A 22,437-nucleotide genomic window follows, 5' to 3' on the forward strand; every position below is an offset into this window, starting at 1 on the left:
TTCAAAGATATCCTTTAGTTAACATTCTTATTTATGGAACCTTAAAAAAAATAATTAAGAAACAAAAATCTCTTAAGACTTCTGATTAATGACATTATCTCAATATCTTCATAATACCGCATTGATACTAAAGTATATCAATGTGGATATTTCTAGGATCACTTAGCAGCTGTTTTTTAAAAAGTATGGGATCATGACAAACAACAAAGGATATGGGGCCTACGTGTTATATCTGTGAAATATTTTTCTTCTAGCTGGTTTCTGTTTTGTGGGATAAAACTCTGGTTTCTGAAGAAAAATTCAACTGCTTCCATATGAGAGTGGTTACCCCTCCCTACTCTTCAAGTTTCATAATAGTCAAAGCTAGATAACTTTGATAATATATCAGTAGTTGATTAGGAATGCAGAGAACTGAACAAGCCTTCTGACTCAATGTCTATTTCTCACCTTTCTCATAATATACTGTTATTTGTTATCCATACAGATAGTAAATTTTAACAAGGATGGGCTGGCAGTGGTAGATGACTTAACTACATTCTGTACTTAATTCATAAACAAATATGAAGAGTAAGCTACACGATACTGCATAATAAAATGCTGTTTTCATTCAGAAACTAGGATATAAATGATGAAAGTCACCTATTAGAAATCTAAAGCTCAAATTACATCAACAATTACAAACATCAGTGAAAGAGGTGAAGCTAGTAGACAATTAGAGAATCATGTCAACCTAATTCATGCTACCAATTATGTTGATATGGTAGAGGACTAAAACAAGCAAGCAAGATAGATCCTTCTAAATAATGGCCATCTTATGGCTATTTGGGCAATTGCATGTTCAGAAAGAAAAGACTAAGCTTCTCAAATGGCAAACAATTTTAAATGGTAAACCAATAGCAAGTTTTACTAAGGAAAGAGCTGAGAAATTTAATTTTTGAAGTAGAAAGGATAGCTGATATAAAAATAAATAAATAAAACAGAAGCTGGTTCTTGTTAGTAACCTAAACAGCAGGTAGAAAGAAAATCCCAAGCATATAGCAATGTGTTGAGAGAATTTTAAGAAACACCAAAGCTCAAATTAATGTTAAGTATCTGATGGATTTCTGATAAGGAGTATGTACTTGCCCATCACCATGTTAAAACATAAATATGACAATGAATACACATGAAGAGAATACAAAAAATAAGAAAGGTCTTCTGACCATGTGTATGCATCATGGAATATATGGCAAGAGGACACTATGAGCAAGTGTCAGCAGTTCTGGTGATCTTCAAGCATAATTAGATTTAAGCAAGACAGTATCATAATCAACAATTAAAACCTATCAATGCATGGATTCCAAGTAAGCAAAAATAACATGCTCATAACCCTGAGCAGTACTGTTTCATATACATGTCACCATGCTTTTATCCAGAAACAGTATCAACATATGCATTCATCAACTTTTAACTACTGTAATGAAGCCATAAATTTACATTGACTTTTGGTTTTTTGTAGGTAGGTGCTATCATCTCTTAGCAACCGTCCCAATTTTTTTGTGTATTCCTATGCCATGGGAGGTTCACAGTAAATACACAATTTTCTCACAGACTATGTAAATAGTCCAAGGCTGCCAACAAAAAGTGTTGGCACACTTACAGCTCTTACTAGTAAGAAAATAAAACATGTTTTGACTGGACTCAAGTCAGATTTTGACTATTTGAATTCAAAGAAAAGTAAAATAACTATAAAAATGGAGGAAAATTCCTGTTAAAACTTATTTATTTGTAGAATTTTCACTTAATATCATAGGCATCTTCACAAAATTAAAGAACAGCAATCAAATAATAACACACAATTCTTACATTAGCTACTAAGTAGCTAATGCAAGATAATTAAAATGGTTAATTTCTTAACTATATATACAGGGTGTTCGGGATAAATTTGACAGTTTCGTAAGGAAAAAGAAAATCTTCTTTGTATCTATTAAATTTAATGAATTGACAAAAAACATTACAGGCAGAGTTAATTACAATACTATCAACAAGATTTACTAAAAATAACCACCATTAGCATCGATCACAGCTTCAATTCTGCTTCGGAACCTCGAACAAGCTGATGCTACAGTCTCCCTGGGAAGGGCTGCAAAAACTGTTTTAATTTTATCCATTAACTGGGCTTTTGTATTACTGGAAGTGTGATTGGTGTCTTTTTCAACTGCGCCCCATACAAAATAATCCATGGGGTTAAGGTCTGGGGAGTTTGGAGGCCAAACATTTGGACTGGTGAAGTCGTAGAAATTTTCAGACAACCATTTTTGACTTTTCCCAGAGGTGTGGCAAGGGGCCGAATCCTGCTGCCATACATACGGCCTACCATTGGCTACCCTTGTTATCCAGGGCTTGACTACAGTTAGCAACTCCACGAACAAAGCCCGAATTCCAATGCCAGGGTTCTTCAACACCTGTTCCTGCAGATTTGCGAGGAATTCTGCTGTACGAACGCAATCAGATCGTCTGCTAGGGATCTTTCTTCTTGCTACATCCTCGTAGTCACCATTGCAAGTCTCTAGTTCATGCCTGATTGTTTTTACTGTATTCAGGGAGCATTGGGCAGCAGTCGTAATATCCTTATTTTGATGGCGGGCACAAATCATCATGATACAAGTTATTCTCTTCCATGATTCAGGTGGGTTCCAGCTATCCATCCTTTCTGACATCTTGTATATGAATGAAGAAGGGTCCAAACTTTTAAATGAAGAGAAGTGTGTGTTAATACATGTAACTTACGGAAAAATATAATTAATTATAAATATGTCAAATTTATCCCGAACACCCTGTATATATATATATAATTAGGAAAGATTAGCAGATTTAAAAAGTACTTACAACATATATATAAAATTGATAAAAATGGGAAGAAAAATCCTCAGCCCACCCATGATATCAAACAAATGTGCTATAGATTGCAATAACCTTTCATGGATGGGAACCACATATGAAACTATCTCTTATAAAGGTGATAGATATAGACCATTGGATCTGTTTAAATTAGGAAAATGGAGTAATGCTTTACACATTTCTTTATAAACACTCATCCCTCAATGAGTCTTTGGACTCCCTGGAGGTGACAAAATAATAATAAAGACATTCTAGTCAGTGTGAAATTAATTCGTCAAAACAGGTGACTAGGTAAACAGGTGCAGCAAGGTTTAGTAATGGGACTATTGCTGAGGAAATAACCTGAAAGGAAATATTTAGTTATTTGCTGGTGATGCGAAATTAGGTAGAGTAATAGTTAAATAGAGGAGAGTTTGCAAGATGATTTAAATAAGCAGTCAGTATAGGCAAAAGTTAATGGGTATCAGTTTAATCTGGAGAAATGTAAAGCTATGCATTTTGGGAAAAATAGATTATAAGCTGTGTATCTCACCGATGGCACTATACTTCAGGATATAGATGAAGCTAGAGATTTAGGGTTGTTGGTGGTGGTGGTAGACAGAGAGTTAAAGTTTAACGGACATATTGCTAAGTTTGCTAAGGTAGCCCATTGGATTACTTGGCTATTGAAGAACACATTAACATGTAGAGATAAGGAAGTTTATTACTCTTTATACAGTGCCCACATCTTGATTACTGTGTTCAAGTCTGGTCCCCTGGGTTTCTTGGGGATGAGGAAGAGGTGGAGAGGATTCAGAGGCAAGTGACCAAGATGGTGAGTGGCCTATGGAATGTTCCCTACAAGGACAGATTGAGGGTGTGTGGATTGCAGAAGTTGGTTGATAGGAGAAAAAGAGGGGATATAATAGAAACATTTAAGTTACTTAGATGGTTTTACAGGATTGATGCAGGGGAAATGTTTCAGCACTTAGCTAGAGGAACCAGAACAAGGGGTCATCCCTGGAAGCTGAATAAAGGTGTGGTTACTAGGGGTGTAAGGACTAGATTTTTTTGCTCGGAGAGTTATGAATGAGTGGAATGGATTGCCAGATTCAGTTGTTAGTGCTTTGTCTAGATAAAGGAATATGATAGATTGTATGGGTAGAGTGGGTTTCACAATGAGTCTTCAGACTCCGTGGAGATGTCTGTATTATAATAATAATGAGGAAATACTTTTATGAAGGACTCTTCTCTTGTTTCAGTAAACTTGTTTAGTGGAGATAGCATGATCTGCAAGTGTAAACTGTTCAGGCATATGATATTTAATATAAGACTTATGTTTCTTCTATACAAATAAAAGTGGATGCAAAAGCAAAGAATCTGGTAGATGCCTGGAAAGGCTAGAGGCAGAATTTATACTTAGCAGAAGCAAGAATAACGGAGATTTCTGATTCTGATGGGGAGAAAGGCAACAAAAATATTCAGTGGTTTTAAAATTTTTGCTATGAGTTCAGAAATGCCTTGCACATAAGTGATTGGAATGCAAGTTATTTCTCCAGAATGAGAAAAGGCAGAGATTCCATAATTGTTAAATGCTTTTTTGATGACGGGAACATTAAAACCATTTGATAAGAAGTTAGATTTTAATACATTGTAATTGTTTCTGCAAAAGGTTCGTCAAGAATGAGCACAATGTAATAAGGTCTTAAAAGTTATGAGACTTCTTCCTAAAAAATAAAAACTGTAAGCTTCCATCTGGTTGACAAAAAAATTAGTATTCATAAATAATGACCAAATAGCCTAAAATGGCTATTTGGTCATTATTTATTTTTCTAAGATGAACTCATTTAATTTGGAAAGAAACTGCTATAACTCAAAGGAAGAGCCATTCAAAATGGCAAAAATATCAGCTATATATCTGTACCAATGTGCAAGTCTAGGTGAAATATTATCAAAGAGACATTGTTGAAAGTGGTCCATGAAGGAGTTGGAAATGGTTGGATAAATAGGACTGCCCATAGCTGCTCCTTCATTCTGCTAATAAAATTTGTTAAGATGAAATAGCCAGAGTGTATAACAAAATCAAATGGTTCTTGAAGTAATTCAATGATGTTTAATAAAGGCATATTACTAAAAAAAAAGACAATATATAAGTTGATCATAATGTCGAAAGGATCTAGATGATTACAAATTTTATTGTTCTTCTTTATTTTTCTTTCTTTCTTTTTCTTCAAGATCTTCTAGTAGAAGTCTCAAGTATTTAATTCCTTATAAGTGGGACATCATATACAGTCAACAACTGGACTTAATGGAATAACTGGTTTATGAACTTTGGGTAGACTATATAATCTGGATGACCACAGAAAGTTTTAAGTTTAAGCCTATTTATCTGGTTATCAGCAGGATCATCTATAAGTGGAACAGTCTCGAAGTAACAGAGATATTCTTCTATCACTTCCTCTTATCTTGAACAACAATAGCCTTTCCTTTGTCTGCTTTAGTAATACTACATTTGTTGTTACTCTTCAAGGATTTCATCACTTTAAATTCAGAAAAAGAAAAATTAGGATGAGGAGGCTAAGCACTAAAAAGAATTTTTGCACATTTGAAATGAATCCTGTTAGCTGTTTTAAGAAATAAGGATTGATGTAACTGTAACAGCCTCTATCTATGCTGTGAAAAAAAAAAAAAAAAAAAAAATCCATAACAGGTGTCTTTCTTGGGATAAATTGTGAGGTCATATCATCGTCGTTGTCCAGTAGCATCCTCTAGCAAGAGGGTTGCAGCAGATGAGCAGCTCTTCTCTATTTCTCTCTGTCTGTCGCTTCTGTCATTCTTAAACCAGTCCATTCCACGATGTCATTAAACCACTCTCTAGTTGGTCTTCCACGTCTTCTCTTCCCCTCAACTTTCACTTGTAATATAGTTATTGGCAGGTGTCCCAAAAGAATCTCTCAGAAGATCTTCTGCAAATCTGGTCTTTCTTTGCATAATATTCTTCAGCAGTGTTCCTTCCATTCCAACTCGTCTTAAAACTTCTTGATTTGATATTCGCTCTGTATAGCTAATCTTTTCCATCTTTCTATACCACCACATTTCCAATGCATTAATTCTTTCTATCTCTCTTTCTGAGTGTCCATGACTCATGTTCATAACTGCAATACTACAAACTGTTGCTTTTACTATTCCAATTCTAATATCTATTTTAGTATTCTTGTTTATTAAAATTCTCTTCATTTCCATAAATTCCAAATTAGTTTTGCCTATTCTATTTCTAATGTCCAACTCTGAAGTTCCTTTCTCTGAGAACCAGCTACCTAAATACTGAAATCTTTCCACTTCTTCTAAAATACTTCCTCCACATCTTATCTTTACATTATCTCCTATTTTTCTACCCATTACCATTATCTTGGTCTTCTTTGTGTTAATTCTTAGTCCATACTCTTTACAAGAGTTTCCAATTCTTTGAACAATTTGTTTTAATCCATTTTCACTTTCTGCCATCACCACTACATCATCTGCATATCTTAAGTTATTAATGATTCTTCCATTTATTTTTATTCCTTCTTCTACTTCCTCAAGTGCCTCTCTAAGCATTTGTTCACTATAAAGGTTAAAAAATAATGGTGATAACTTGCATCTTTGTCTAACTCCTCTCCCCCACTGGGAATTCTCCTGTTAGGTAACTGCAGGGAAACGGAACAAAGCATGGAACATGGAGCGGCTGAAGATACCAAGTATGGCGAATGAATTCGCAAAGAAAGTAGAAGAAGAAATGAATGAGAGAAATATACAAGAAAGTGGTGATGTAAGTGAAAAATGGAAGATTCTGAAGGAAGCATAATTACTGCTACAGAATTACATTTAGTCAAAAAAGAAGAGAAAAGAGAGAAAAGAAAGAAACCATAGATGATGGACAATATTTTGAGGAAAATATATTTCCAATGCATTAATTCTTTAAATTTTAAAGAGATTATATTGGTCACAAACAGCGTCAGTATGTGTAAATGGAGAGGAAACAGGAGGTCACATACTTTTGAAAAAACAATAATCTGATCCTGTGTTAGTGGAAGGCTGGATAGATTAATGACGAGTTTATCTGAGTCAGAGACAGCATAATGCGTACTGGTCCCAACATGGCTTATGATTGAATCAAACTTGAGCTTTAAATTATCATGAGTAGAATTAAAACACACTGGTAGGAAGTTAGTAAAATATGAAAAATAATGTTAAAAAATTCAACCACTAATACAGATTCTATAGCAATCTTGATAGAATCAATTTCCCTATTTAAGAGGGCTAAAGATTTTTTTTTAGCTTTGTTCAGTTGATAATTTAAAAGTGACCTACTAGCCTTCATGTACATCTGATGGGCTTTAGGAACCTGATAAATTTCCTTTATTTTACAACAGGTCAAAATAACCTGAGCCATCTTACATTTTAGAAATATTCTTTTAACATATTTAGCCTTCTTCACTAAAGTTTGCTGTATCTAGCATATTGTTGAGAAGCAGATTCTACAGATAGTCTATCAATTTGCTTCAATATTGGAATACTGAACTTAATGAATACCATTAGTTGGTATAATAACTAAAAATGGAGAAAAATTCATGTTAAAACTTATTTGTAGAATTTGTTATCTTACGTTAGCTACTTAAAGTGATGCTTTTTAGAATTGTCTGTTATTGTTTGAATGATGTTCTATAATTCTGTACTGAAGATACATGTTATACTTAGGTGAAAATAAGTTTCAATGTGAGTTCTCCTCCATTTTATAGTTTATTATTATGCCAACTCACAGTATTCCAATATGGATACAAAAGGAAAGTAAACAAGGTTCTGATAGTGAGTATGAATGCAGTGATGCATTTGTAATGCCGCTAAATGTTGTTACATTGCCAATAACCAAGTGTCAGCGATTCATCTGATAAAATTTCACTGTTCACCACCAATCAAAGGGAAATCAGTTTCTCAACAAAAATCAGAAAATAAGGACTACATGGATCTGATAAAATGATATTGAGATTCTGCAATATCCTAAGAGCCTCCAATTCATCTGCCTCTGTTCCCATATTAGTGTCTGTCACATATATTAAAGCAGTAACCTCACTAGGATGATATACCCTTGCAAAGTGGTCACTCAGTAACTCAGCTATTTTATCTGCATCTGTTTCCTCATGACCATCATCACTCATTGAGGTTAATCTTCTGGTCTTTCTTCCTCTTACTTGTCACAACGAAAGAACTCTTTGGGATTTCCTTTGGTCTGCTTTGCTAGATTCTTTTCATAAGCTGATTTTGCCTTCCTTGCATTGCTGGTCACCTTTCTCTTTATATACCGTCCACAGCTTTTTTTTCTTCTTCTGCAGCTCGTGCTTAATGATATTACTCATCCATCTAAACCCTACCTGATTAACCCTTCTTACCCTAGGTATACAATTTAATATTGCTTCCTCTAGATGACCCTTAACTATATCCCATTGTTATGTCTCTGATTCTCCTTTATATGGACTTGTATATTTTTCTTTACCTCCTGTCTTGCCTCTCTTAACCCTATATTATATTTAGATATGGCACTGCATACAATCCCTTTTTTAAAGTTTAAGATATAGAGCTCTATGTGCACTCATCATCATCATCAAATTCCTGACATGTACCCTCAAGGGGTGTACAGGATATGATGCATTCTATGTGTACTCTTGCTGTATAAGTAGTCAAATAAGCGACTGACCTCTCCTAAAGGGAACTGTATCTGTGAGGAGCCAGTTCCATTGCTAGAGATGTCTGGAGTTATCTCATTTTTTAAGGTTCAGGGAAAATTTATTTGTTTCGCAGCGCTACCCTGAACCCCTAGATTGGAAATACCTTTCAGTCAAGGAGAGAACTCTTAGACTGGCACACAGTTACTTTGTCATATTTAAAATACCCTCTAATTCAATACTAATGCTAGTTGTGGCCCTCCTTTATAAAGTCTACTTCCTATATATCCCACTTTGGTCCGAATTTTTTATGAGTGGTGCATTGGATTCTTAAACACAGGCAACCAACTGGATAAGAGCAAAAGGTTTATTTAACATATTAATAATTATACACAACAGAGAATTTTCAATCATTACTAAACTACTAGATTACAAAGTTAAAGAAATCAACATATAATGGACAGTAATCAATGCTTAAGAATAATCTTGTTCAAACTCAAGCGGCTCGCTTTCTCAGTTCTCTAACCAACAATAAATTTAAGGTATTAGTTAAACAGTTCGGATTAGGTAATGCTATAACACCTTAGACATATTTAACAGTCATCACATATACTAGACATAGCCCTTGGCTTGAAACGTTCACCAACTTTGGTTATATATCACAGTCCTGCCTTAATCTTAATTAGAGTTCTAACTTTTATGAATGTCCTTGATTCTTAAATTACAAACTTCTTCCTCTCATACAAAACTTAATCAAAGGCTTGTACACTGAACTCGAGGATTCATCAGGCTTATCTCTTCGTTTCTTGGTTCCTTTTCTCAGCACGTTGTCTTCCTTCTATGTTGTGGGTGGGAATTTTATCAGCTTAGGTTGGTCCACATGGAATTTGCACATCGATCAACTATGCCTAGAGATTTCTTGGCACGTAGACGACTCTGCCTCCATTCGGCTTGCTACCTAGCCACTACTTCCCCGTGTGTAGCCCGCTGCATAGGAAAACTTCTACCCGCTCATTGTAGTGCTTGAAACCGGCAGCGATGCACACCTTGACCAGGGCACCTACAGAACTCCGACCACCGAGAGAGAAAAAACATAAGACCTTTCCGGGGGGGGTTCAGCCCTTTTAAATCAACCCTATCGGCACCCTTCTGCAATACTTAATTTTCACCTGATATGCTATTCTTTTACACTCGTGGGTCTTGCCTTTCCGTAGCATCTTCCAAGAAGACTGAGCACACCACGTGCCCTACGCGTAAGTGACCACTTCAGGCATCTCACTAATCCTGGTGTCTTGCCCGCATACTTTGACCTTGTGTTGCTAGTTGGTTATATACAATTCACAAACTTTCCATCATTGCTAGCAGACAAGATATATATTATTTTCATTGTTAATATACAGTTTAGTAGGAACTTCACATGGGAATACTCACAAAATTGCACCAATCACGTTATCTTAAAATTTACAGACTATTTACAACTTACACCAAAATACAAGCATTTCTCTTCTATGTCCTTAAGCTTGTTAAATTATGAATGAAACATTCCTTAGTGAATTGTATTCATTCACAATTTAACACCGTGCACTACTAACATTCTTACCCTTCAGTGTTTTATGCCATGGCACAGATTTAAGCTTTTTCCTAAGCTTGTCATAATCACTTACCTTGTAGTTCTACATATATCCCTTCTTGACAGAATATTTCTATGATTCTCATATCTGATTTGGCCTTAACTATTATGCTAGTCACTGTTCTTTCCTGCACTTCATACTGCTTGTAAACATGCTGATATCATCTATTTCTTTACATTCCATCAACAATGCTCTTTTTATGAAGCTCTTGCTTTATATGTCTACTCATCCACTTAATCCCAACTTAGTTTATCCTCCTCACTGTGGGTATGCAGTTTGATACTGCTTCTCTCAAACAATTCCTGACCACTTCCATGCACTACTGACATTATTTCATGGTAACTTCTTAAGAAATGGCACTGCTCCAAGCTGTCTCTCGTCATAATTACCATCTTTATAGTTCAGCATAAACACTTTCTTGACAGAGAATTCTATATATTTAGTTTAGCAACTTCCCGGAAAAAGACTGCATGGTCAACTTCTCCATTGAAGGCAGAATGTCTACCTTGATTACAGCTGGTGTTATTACCAGATCCAGCACTCTTGAAATCCTGGCCCCCCTCCATCACATGCTGTTTCAGGTAATTATCCCTTAGCAGCTGTATAAATTCCACTCTCATTTTTTCTTCCAATCTATGTCCCCACAATAATTGCTCGATCTGCACACTGATTATGCAAATCTGCTGAACGCATGGCATTCACATCTTCCAGTAGACCTCCTGGATCTATAATTTTAAATCCTCCTTAACTTGTATTTTTTGTTGATTGAAATTCTTTATTTATCATCAGTTTTAGGCAGTTCATTCCTTCCAAAAGACATCAATTTGGAATAAAAGTGTTTGTCCTTAGTGAGCGTGAAGGTTATATATTAGACATTATTGTTTATACTGGTTCTTCCACAGAAATTGCAGAAGTTGTAAATCATGTTGTAATAACACTACTGGAGCCATATTTAGGTAAAAGGCATTATTTATTTATTGATAGATGGTACACAGTTCCTGGTTTGTTCAAATATTTTGGCTGAGAGAAAAACAGGTGAATGTTGGACAGTTATGACAAAGTGAAAAAAATATGCCTCAATTTCGCAGAACACTTAAAAAGGGTGAACATGAGTCAATATTTATGATGAACTGCTTTCTACAAAATGGCATGACAGACATTATGTGCATTTGTTAACTTCAATTCATAAGGATGTTAGACCAAAAAAAAAAAAAAAAATGTAAAACCCACTTATCTATCAGATTATAATGCAAACATGAAACCTGTAATAAAAGTAGTAAGCAGACAAGTTCTCAGCAAACAATGAGAAAATCAAATAAGCGACATGTAGAACTTTTTTCTTCTGCTTAACATTTCTGTAATAAATGCATACAACTTGTTTGTAATTTAAAAAAACATCCAGTCAACTTCAGGCTGCAGATAATTCACTAGCTAACTGAAGATAGAAGCAAACCAAAGAAATCATTAAAGGTAGAAGATCTATAGTCGCTGACCCATAACTACCCATTGTGTTTTACTGCAAGACATTTTCATTGAACACAGCAGTGTCACTAGAAACAAAAATTAGGAGAAAATGTTTCACATATCAGAGACAAAAACCAAACCCATTTCTGTTAACAAAGGGATGTATATGTTAAGTCAACCTCCTAAAAGTGGTAGAGAGGAGTTCCATATTAAAATAATAAACAACAGGAGAAGATCCTAATACTGACTGTAAGGAATGAGGAGAACTGACTATCCATTCCCAGATATCGGTTCTCTGCAATACGTCCATTCCCCTTATCAAATTCTGCTGTCAATTAGTTAATTTACACAGATTGTTAAAGCAAGACCAACATTTAACAAACCCGTGTTATCCTTTACAGAAGATCAAGGTGCTATCCACCCACCTCTCTGGACAAGACCTAACTTAGCTCTCTCCAGTACCTTAATGATCATTCCAAAAATACTAACCAGCAGATAAATGTCTGCATCAGTCCTAACCTTAGCCTTCTATAATTGAATTATTTGGTCCACCTTTCCTCATTAAGAATTGTGCTCATGCAGAAAATTAAGTTGAACAACCAGTGAATACCACTGCTAATTCTTGCACATCCCTTCAGCATTTATGAATATACTCAAGAAATATACAATCAAGAGCAAATCTATTAACACATGAGGCAGGAAAAAAATAAAAGCCATCAAGAACCTGAAATGTGGATATGCAGATGGAAATGATAGCATTTCACCAGAAATGCTCAAATCTGGAATTATATTTTACAGTAGATACATTGTCCCCTATTAAGATTAATATGAAATGTTCTAGGCTAAGTAAAATTATGGAAGAGAAACCGTTGTTCTAGCTTCTACAGTGACATGGCTCCTTCTGTTGTAAAGACATGGGAATGAATCTTATCTAGAATGCGAAGATCACTTATAATGAATTTTTAAATAAAGGTTAGTCAGTTTCTTATGGAAGTGGCACAGAACAGCTACATAGAACACAGAGGAAAAAGAAAAAGATAAGACTGTTGCATTAGGAGTTTGAGCTCACTGAATACACTTTTCAAGAATCATAATAGTGCACTGGAAGATAGCCAAAGTCAACCATATATTTAAGTTTAAATATAATCACTTGTTCAAACAATAGAAGTGATCATAAACCTTCCTAATCCGAATTTCAAGCTATATATAAATTAAAATGTTATGCACATGACAAATAAATTTAGGGCACTAATGAACAAGTAAACAAATAATAAGCAAGCATTATTAATTATCAGGAATCAGCTATTCCTGACAATTATTAATCCCACCTTCTAAGTGGTGTGGTCTACATGCATTATTACCAGAAAAGCACAGTTCTCTGTTGGAAAAAATACAGACTAAACCACTAAGTGGCAGATGATTTACATCAGTGAACTATCACTACTCTGTTTAAGTGAGGTTTACAGTGACTGACATATTTGGATTCTGGCTTCCTTTTCTGATATGATGCATGTGTATTATGCTTTGTGGGTAATCTATCTATTCATTGGACATCAAGGGATGCTGTATGGTCACTCAGATGCTTGATGATGTGCCGCACACCAGTCTTTTTCTGGTGGTCCTGTTGTATGCTTTTCTGGAGGCTGCAACTCTCTGAAGCTCAGTCACTCCAGATACATCATCCATCCATCTCATTGACAGTCCACCCCGTTCTCTTTTTTTCAGGAACTTTACCCTCTATTACTGTTTGGAGAAGTCCTCCTTCCATCCTTTCAATGTGTCCACAGTATTTCAACTTTCTTCTGTCAATATCCTTAAGAAGCCTTAATGTTCTACTGATCCTTTGTATCAGCCATCCATTTGTCTGCCTTTCAGTATATCTTCCATAGCCTTCTGTAATACCACATCTCAAAAGCAGCAATCTTTTTTTCCTATCAGACTTCTTTAGGTTCCAAGTCGCACATCCATCCTGGAATGATGAATCTATCTCCACAACACAGAACAAATCTCTGACTGTTGTTTTAGTCATTCCTCGTCTTCTTCTGATTCCTTCTGAACAGCAATTCTTCACATTAATAATGGATCCTAGTGTAAGGATTAATCTCTGTAAAGATTTTTTTTTTTAAATTTCATTTCTATAAAGAAGATTTATATTCTCTGAGTGTTTATTATTACACAAGGGTTCAATTCCGATTGGTGCAATGACTTTTAACTGTTTCTTTTAGAATTTGGAAAATCACTGACTCAAGACCAAATACAAAAAATATAAACATTTAATGAAACTAAAACAATATATACACTTTAAATAAAATTACATAACTACAAAATACTGGCTCCAAGACCTTCTAAAATAAATCTACACTTTAGAGATTTTCTTATCAAAAAATATTAAAATCATCCATTCTCTGACTCATTCTATTACCGGATTGTTTAACATATACCTAATCACATCTACCACATAAACACCTTGTTTTCACAATAACAAAATGTTCATAGTCAGTTTCTTTGTTAGGGCCTTTTTCCAAAAATATAAAATTTTCTTCTTCTTTTCCATGGGATCTTTTCTTATCACCCTTATGTAGCATACAATATTATTCCTCCTGCCTCACTTGAAGTATAAATATCCTTACCTCTTGCAGTTCTATTTGATGTACAATTTACTAATTTTTGTACTGGATAAAAAAGTTTAATCTACTACTTCATAAACAACATATCTAAGTTGAGCTAATTCTGTCACCTTTTCCAGTAGAAATAACAAATAGATCCAACATCCTTAAGACAGATGAAACTTCCCAATCAGCATTTTTTTGAACATTCAATTAGAATATTGACAGCAATATCTTCTTTTATTTACTAAATACTTAATGATAGTCTCAACTCCTCCAGTTTAAAGACTCACAGTTCTACAATTCCTTTTTGGAATCTTCTATTAATAATCTTCCGACTGTCATGTAATAAACTTTCTAATAACAAAATTTCTCCGGTATGCATTCTTAAACTTATTAGCTCTCTCTTATTTTCCTGGTTATCTTGATAGCGAATGCTCTCTCTATCAGCTGTCAATCACCCATCAAACTCCTCAGCAGGCATGCGCACTCCGTATAAATGGCAAGCGAGAAGTTAAGTATAATAGCTGACATGTTGTCTCTGTTAGCATAATGAGAATGTCTTTACAAAACAAAACACTTGATAATTTTAAATTACAATAACAGAATTCAAAGTAACACAATTATCAGAATCTAGTAAGTATACCAAAATTTCAAATACTTTACATTTCCTTTTGACAATAATAATAATAATATCAATAATAGGTACATTGCTAGCTGATATATGTGTTAAGAAACCAAACCGAATAATATACTGAAATAAACAATTTGTAAAAATATTCATAATTTTACATCAGTTTCATCTTTCTCTAATTTTTCTTTTAAAAATTTCTAAATATTTAACTTATATCTAACAAAACTTACAACTCTTAATTCTTATGCCTAGATCTTAAATAATAAGGAGGCTCTATCTGATCATTATTTACAATCTCCAAATTGGTACTACTTTCAGAATCATCTGACACTAGAGATAATTGTGAATTTACATCTTCTAATTCATTATATTTATGAATTTCATTTCTGTACTTTTCAAATATTTCATTTAAATTACTTGAATTGTGTTCTAAATCTACAGAATCATCACCATCAGAATCAAATTCTACAAGCTGAGATTCTTTATCTTCACTAACTAAATTAGAGGTATTTTCACATTCCTCTGGTTTATTTAACTGTAAGTTAACTAACCTATGATACTCTGCCACTATTTGATCCATGTTAGTTTCTTTTTGATTATTATCACTTTTATGCTGTACATTATCTGAATTATGTACCCTGGGGTTTCTGGAATTTTTTGCATTAGGTTTTGTTTAACCTAAATTTCTTAATTTTCTCCCTTGCTGCGTATTTGAATTACAAGGTTTGAAACTATTTCCTTTCCTACATCTGATTGTGAATGAGATACACAATTAGTATCAGGAACAATTCAGAAGGCAAACAACCCTCATCTTTCAATATTTTATTCATATTGTCTCCTAACATAATTAAATTTAATTTTTAAGGAGTGAATTTAAAATTACTCCCTAAAAAGTACCTTTTTAACCTATCACAGTGTACATTTATAATTTTACTAGGATTTCTGACATCTTGAATTCTAAAATTCACAGGAGAAAATTGATCTAGAATTCTTTATGGACCTGAAGCTTTCCTTCCTAATTTTCCTACCCTTTTTATACTAGATTTATCATCTAACAATACTAAATCTCCAAATGCAAATGACATACTTTATGAAACGATTAATATACTGTCTGGATTTTTGTGAACTTAATTTACTTATTTCCCCTACTAAACTATGAGTAGCAGAAAATTTATTTACTAATGTTTCCAGATACTCATTTATGTCACTGTATCCTGTATTAGGAATGACTGAAACAAGTTCATTAGGAAAAATTGGTTCAAATCCATTTCTTTGATAACAGAAAGAAAAGCAGATCTGCATGCAAATAATGCTTGAGAAAGATATGTGTCCTAATCATTCATTTTAGTGTTTGCCAGATTGGAAAGTATTGGCTTTATATTTTTATTCAACCTTTCACACATGCCATTACACTGTGGGTGGTAAGGTGTAGTAAAAATCTTCCTAACATTTAGTAATTTACAGAATTGTAACAGCAGTTCAGATATAAAATTTGTTCCTTGATCTGACAAGTAAGGTTTGAGGAGTTCCATATCTACAAATAATCATATTTAAGAACTTCCTTGCAATAATAGTCTTTGCAGTTAGATTTTTCACTGAGACTGCCTCAGGAAATCTAGTGAGCATATGGCTACTAGAATATACTTATTTCCTTTTTTAGTAGTCGGCAGTGGACCTACTACATCAATAGCAACAGCCTGAAAAGGTCTCAACAGGATCGGAAATGATTGTAGTGGAGCTTTTCCTCTGAAAGGGGGAATCTTAATTGGCATTTATGCATGATTTGACATATGTCACTCTTCATACTTTCCCAGATATAATGATCCTTTATTCTTTCCCAACTTCTAGAAAATCCTTGGTGTCCTGCCAAGCCATAATCATGGAAAGTGTACATAATCCAAGGAATCATTTGAGTGTGCCAATATTTTCACTTTCGACCTTCCTTCTTCCATTTCTCTAGACAAGAGTAATCCATCTTTATCTAAATATAAGTTTTCCAGTAAATAATAATATTTGGTTAACCGATCAAGTGTTGATCAATTTTATTAATTAACTGGACCAACTAGTTTTGCCACACTTATCTGTTGGCTTCTTCAACATGTAAGTGGCATCTCCAACAAGCTCGCCAATCTCCTCAAATAACACAAAATAAGAGTAGCATTTCAGCCTATAGATACTATTCGTAAACTACTAAGATCTCCAAAAGACAACCATCCTTTCTACAAATATGCTGGAGTCTATAATATTCCATGCTCATGTGGCTCTAATTACATCTGACAGACTTCGAGAAGCCTCGAAATCAGGCAAAAGGAGCACATTGGCTATGTCAAAAACAACAGACAGGACATTTCTGGGCTATCGTTTCATTTCTCCACAACTAACCATGTCATCGAGTGGGACAAAAGCTGTTCCCACTACTTAGAGGAAGATTACCATTCAAGAATGTTCAAAGAAGCAGCCACAGTCGCCCGTTCTACTGTGAACCTTAACAGAAATCAGGCCTAATACTGCCAGAGATATGGAAAACCCTAATCAGAGCCTTAAAAATGGAAGAAATGAACTTTAATACAAACTACAGAAGGTTCCTCAGCAACAGCTAGCTGATCTTGTACACGCAATACGTGTTTCACTCACGTTCGATACTATTTCATTTGTAATTATTCTAGTCAGTTTTTATTCTTGTCAGTTTTGCAGTTACGCATAATTGTGAGAGTGTTTAAACCTATATGTAAGTGCCCTGAAGAAGCCAACAGATAAGTGTGGCGAAACTAGTTGGTCCAGTTAATTAATAAAATTGATCAACACTTGATCGGTTAACCAAATATTATTATTTACTAATTTATGATCAAGAAAACAACCTTCATGATAAGTTTTCCAGGTTTATAAATGTATCCAATTGAGTTTCACCCATCAATAGTTTTGAGTATGGGATCATCTTTCTGGGCTTCAACAATCCCATCCTTTTCCCGAATTTGTGAACTAGGTTCCTTATTTATCTTATGAATAACATGAATTTTGGACTTCTCTTCATCTTGATTCAAATGGTTATCCCTAGATGATTTATCATCATCAGATCCTAGAGATCTAGATAAATAATCTGCTACTATGTTGATTATTTTTTTTAACGGTATAGATGTGAACACAGACTGATAAGAAAATGACTACTTATTAACTTATTGCTAATATTTTGCTGGTATTCTATCTGGTATCTTCAGAGCACAAAAACAGTTTGTCACAGTATGTGAGACAACCACAATCTGGTAATCCGGTATAACAATGGGACTAGTTTGAACAATTGTAACATGCAACACAAAGATTGAAGTCCTAATTAGGTGCCATCTATGTTAAAAAAAACAGAGAGAAAGCAGGTATTAGTTTGGTTTTAAGATAACTGTCTCCCAAATCTTCGGCAAATTTATACAGCCATACTTGTTGAGGTTTGGAGTATGTTTCAAGGCTTCTGTTGATTCCAGGAACAACCTTTCTGGCTTGTAAAAGCTTCTGTGCAGCACTTTTGTTTTTTTCCAATCGATCCTGTGTGCAGGGGTACCTAAAGCATGGTCTGCTAGACCTGACTTGCCATAGTAGTGCCAGATATATTTTTTATATTCACTGAAGCAGATGCCCATAGTAGGCTCAATGACATTCCAGTTGTTCCTGGAATCAACAGAAGCCTTGAAACATACTCCAAACCGCAACAAGTATGGCTGTATAAATTTGCCAAATATTTGGAAGACAGTCATCTTAACACCAAACTAATACCTGCTTTCTCTCTCTGTTCCCCCCCCCCCCAACATAGATGGCGCCTAATTAGGACTTTAATCTTTGTGTTGCACGTTACAATTGTTCAAACTGGTCCCATTGTTATACCAGATTGTGGTTGTCTCGCATACTGTGACAAACTGTTTTTGTGCTCTGAAGATGCTGGATAGAATACCAGCGTAAAATCAGCAACAAGTTAATAAATAGTTATTTTCTTATCAATCTGTGCTCTCATCTATACTGTTAAAAATAATCAACATATATGATGAACACATAAGCTTTCCAACATTGTTTAATCTGCTACTATATTTCTTTTTCCTGGAACATAAGCCACATCAATATTATATTCCTGCAGTTCTAGTGCCCACCTAATTATATGCTGATTTTTATTCTTCATGGTACTTAGGAATGACAGAGGCTGGTGATCAGATCTTATTTTAATGGATTGTCCTAACAATAAGTATCTAAATTTTCTCAAGGGAAAAATTATTGCTAGTGCTTCCTTCTCTTGAATATTTCAATTCTGGACCTGATAATTTCCTACTAATAAAAGCTACTGGCTAAAATTCTTCTCCATCTTTCTTCTAATACAACAGCAATGCAGTCATTTGAAGCATCAGCAGAAAGATAAAAATTTTCACCAAATTTAGGATAAATGAGAACTGGAGCTTTAGTTAATGCCAGTTTTAGTTTTGTCAAATGCTTCTTGTTGAGCTTTATCCCAATCAAATGTAACACCTTTCCTTATCAAGTACACTATCGGTCTCAATTGCAGCGAACAATTAGGAATACATTTTCTATAGAAATTTAACATGCTGATGAATCTACGAACTTGCCTAGCCGTTTTTGGAGGTTTGGCTGATAATATGCCTTCTACATTTGACTGAGTTGATATAATTCCTTTGTTGCTGATTTTATGAACTAAATACTCAACTTCTTTTAATGCTCCACTTACTGTAAACCAGCAATGGATGGACTAAGAGTTAAAAAATCCAGAAACCTTATATAAACACCAAATAAGATATGGTTTTAAGCCAACCCAGGCTCCAATAATTAAGATGTCAATGGTGTCAATGAAAATCATCTCCTGCTTAAGGACATTCAAGACATCAATTCCATAGTGGGATTCAAATTTCCAACTCATAGGTTGGAAAGCATAAATTCTAACCATTCAGCCATCCAGAACATATAATATTTAAATTGTATGTTAACTTTTTATAATAATGACTCATGATTAACAGTAGCCTGTGTAGCTCAGTAGATGTGGTGTTTGCACACCACGGTGCTTAAACGCACGAAGGAAGACTCAGTTTCAAATCTAGTCGGTGTCTAAAGGAAATTTTTCTAAGCCTTTTTTTGACCAGTTACCAAGTTAGTTAATCTCTGGCACAGGCAAGTGGGATTTTACTCCCAGAAATTCGGGTATTTCATTCCCGTAAACTCAAGAAAAATGATCGTAGAACCCACACTATTTCAGCATTAAATATATTGTGTTAGGGACTACCATGAGATGGCAGAACTTGTTGAGCCGTCTCTTCACTGTGTGTCACTTAATTAGTGATAGCCTTGGGTCAGCTATCTCTAACTGGCTACTAGTGGAAAGTGAACTGCCCACTCAGTCTCCAAAAAAGTTAGATAGGGCTAAAACAGTCTCACCTACTCCTTATATGGGAATAAAAGGCGTTTGTCATTTTTTTTTTTTGACTCATGACACCAAAGACAAGCAAAATAAATATGGCAATTTGTTAAACTGCTAATATTTGATTAGATTTCAAACCAGCCTACTATAAGCACAAAAATATCTATCACAAAAGACAAGGCACAGCAACTGCAGAAACAGTTCAAATTGTAACAGAAAACAAGAATTAATATTCTACAGAATGTCATATGCTAGATATGATGTTATGGCTGAAGGTGATCTTAAAATAAAGTCTCTGAAATTATTTGTAAATAAATGTAGCCATAGTTGTTGAAGTTTAGGGTGCGCTTCACTGCTACTGACATCAAAAGTAGTTGCCCAGAATCACAGTTTCTATGCAGTACCACAGTTTTCTTCCACTGAATCCTGTGCATAAGGGTATACAACATATGGTTTCCTACCTCTAACTTGCCATAATGATAGCAGTGTATGAATTTCTCATGCTCTTCAAAGGCATTAGATATGAGGTTACCTTCAAAGATGGTAACAGCTCATATCTATAAATATTATCATTCATTTTAGAAATTATGGACTTTACAACCGTGTTATAAATAACTCTTTTAATTTCCCGACGTTTTGATCTTCATATTGAGATCATCATCTCAATATGAAGTATTGAGATGATGATATATGTATATGCTCCATTCATGGAGTATATACATATATACAAGGACATTCTGAGTTACATTATACACAGTAAGCTAAAGAAACAATAATTTGATCACCGGTTATTCTACTGGCATGACCTCTAGTGCAGTGCTTCCCAAACTGTGTGCCGCAGTCCCCTTGGGGGCTGCATGTTAAGTTGAGGAGGGCCGTGAAATAATGAAAAATTTTGAATGTTTTAAGACTAAGTAGATTTTTTTAATCTTAAAAGAAACGTGTTTAATTTTTATTATTTATTATTTCTTTTTTGTTCTTTTTTATATTTTAATAGCAAATATCACACATTGGTGTTGGTTCACAAATTTTGCTTCTTGCGTATTTTGGCGATTAATGAATATTAGTAAATATATGCTTATTCATATGTTTCATTTCAAAGGTATTGATAAGAAGCACAAAAAAGATTACAAATGCAAAAATCTTGAATATAAATTGTATTGAATATAAATACAATAAATATTATAATAATATATATCTATATTACGGTTTTTTTTTCGATGGGGCCATGAAATATTTTAATTTTTCCAAAGGGGGCTTTGGCATCCATAAGTTTGGGAAGCACTGCTCTAGTGGGAAAAAAAAAAAAAAAAATACAAATTAATTAATTAGAAACTACATCAAAGCTAAATTCTATTTAAGATCACATGAGAAAAACATCTTTCTTATAGACAGTCTTCTTTCAGTAACAATGATGTCCTATTTTTAACATTATAATTGTTATTTTTGATTTAGGATTCTGGATTATCTATAGTCCTGTTTATAGTTAACTCTTAGAGAGAAAGGTTCTGTGGGTAGAATATGTGCCTTCCATATGCTTGAGATTTTTAGACCATCATTATTGTTCAGATTGGGGTAATTGATAAGATTCTCACGGGATTCCTTAAATTTGCATTCATACCATGTTTTGGTGTGATGTAAACAACTGGTGCTTTTCCAGTCAATTCTATATACAGTGTTCAGGGCATGATCAGAAAGGCCAGCTATGGTGAAACTGGCCTTTCTGATCATGCCCTGAACACTTTATATGGAATTGACTGGAAAAGAAGAAGTAACCGGATGCAAAGTCAGCTGTATGAGGACAGAGTGGATGACTCAAAGAGAATGATTGAAAAACAGCTTGCAGTCCTTAACTGGTGGACCAACTGCACAATTGACTAGCATATGACTATCAATTAACACTGAGAATATCAGTGCATTTAATATGAATAAGGAATTATTATGGTCCATAATTACCAGACATGGGAAAAAGAAAAATTTGTGCATAACTTGTTCCACACTAATTCCATGATTAAAAAAAAAAAAGTGGTTTCCTAAACAGCATTATTGCTGATGATGATGATAGCTGGTGCTTCCAGTATAATCCTAACACACCAAATGATAATGTGCTCAACAGCATTCACCAAACTCATTAAGACCCCCC

At 34.4% G+C, this 22,437-nt stretch overlaps 1 protein-coding gene across 1 annotated transcript in view; it reads right to left on the bottom strand.

Moving 5' to 3' along the window:
• MED23 (mediator complex subunit 23) overlaps positions 1–22,437 on the bottom strand; it is a 435,475-nt gene that overhangs the window by 278,293 nt on the left and 134,745 nt on the right. The window lies entirely within an intron of this gene.

Source organism: Typopeltis vanoorti, chromosome 20 (genome assembly GCF_054136105.1).
Source record: "Typopeltis vanoorti isolate ZY-2024b chromosome 20, IOZ_Tvanoo_1.0, whole genome shotgun sequence".
NCBI lineage: Eukaryota > Metazoa > Arthropoda > Arachnida > Uropygi > Thelyphonidae > Typopeltis > Typopeltis vanoorti.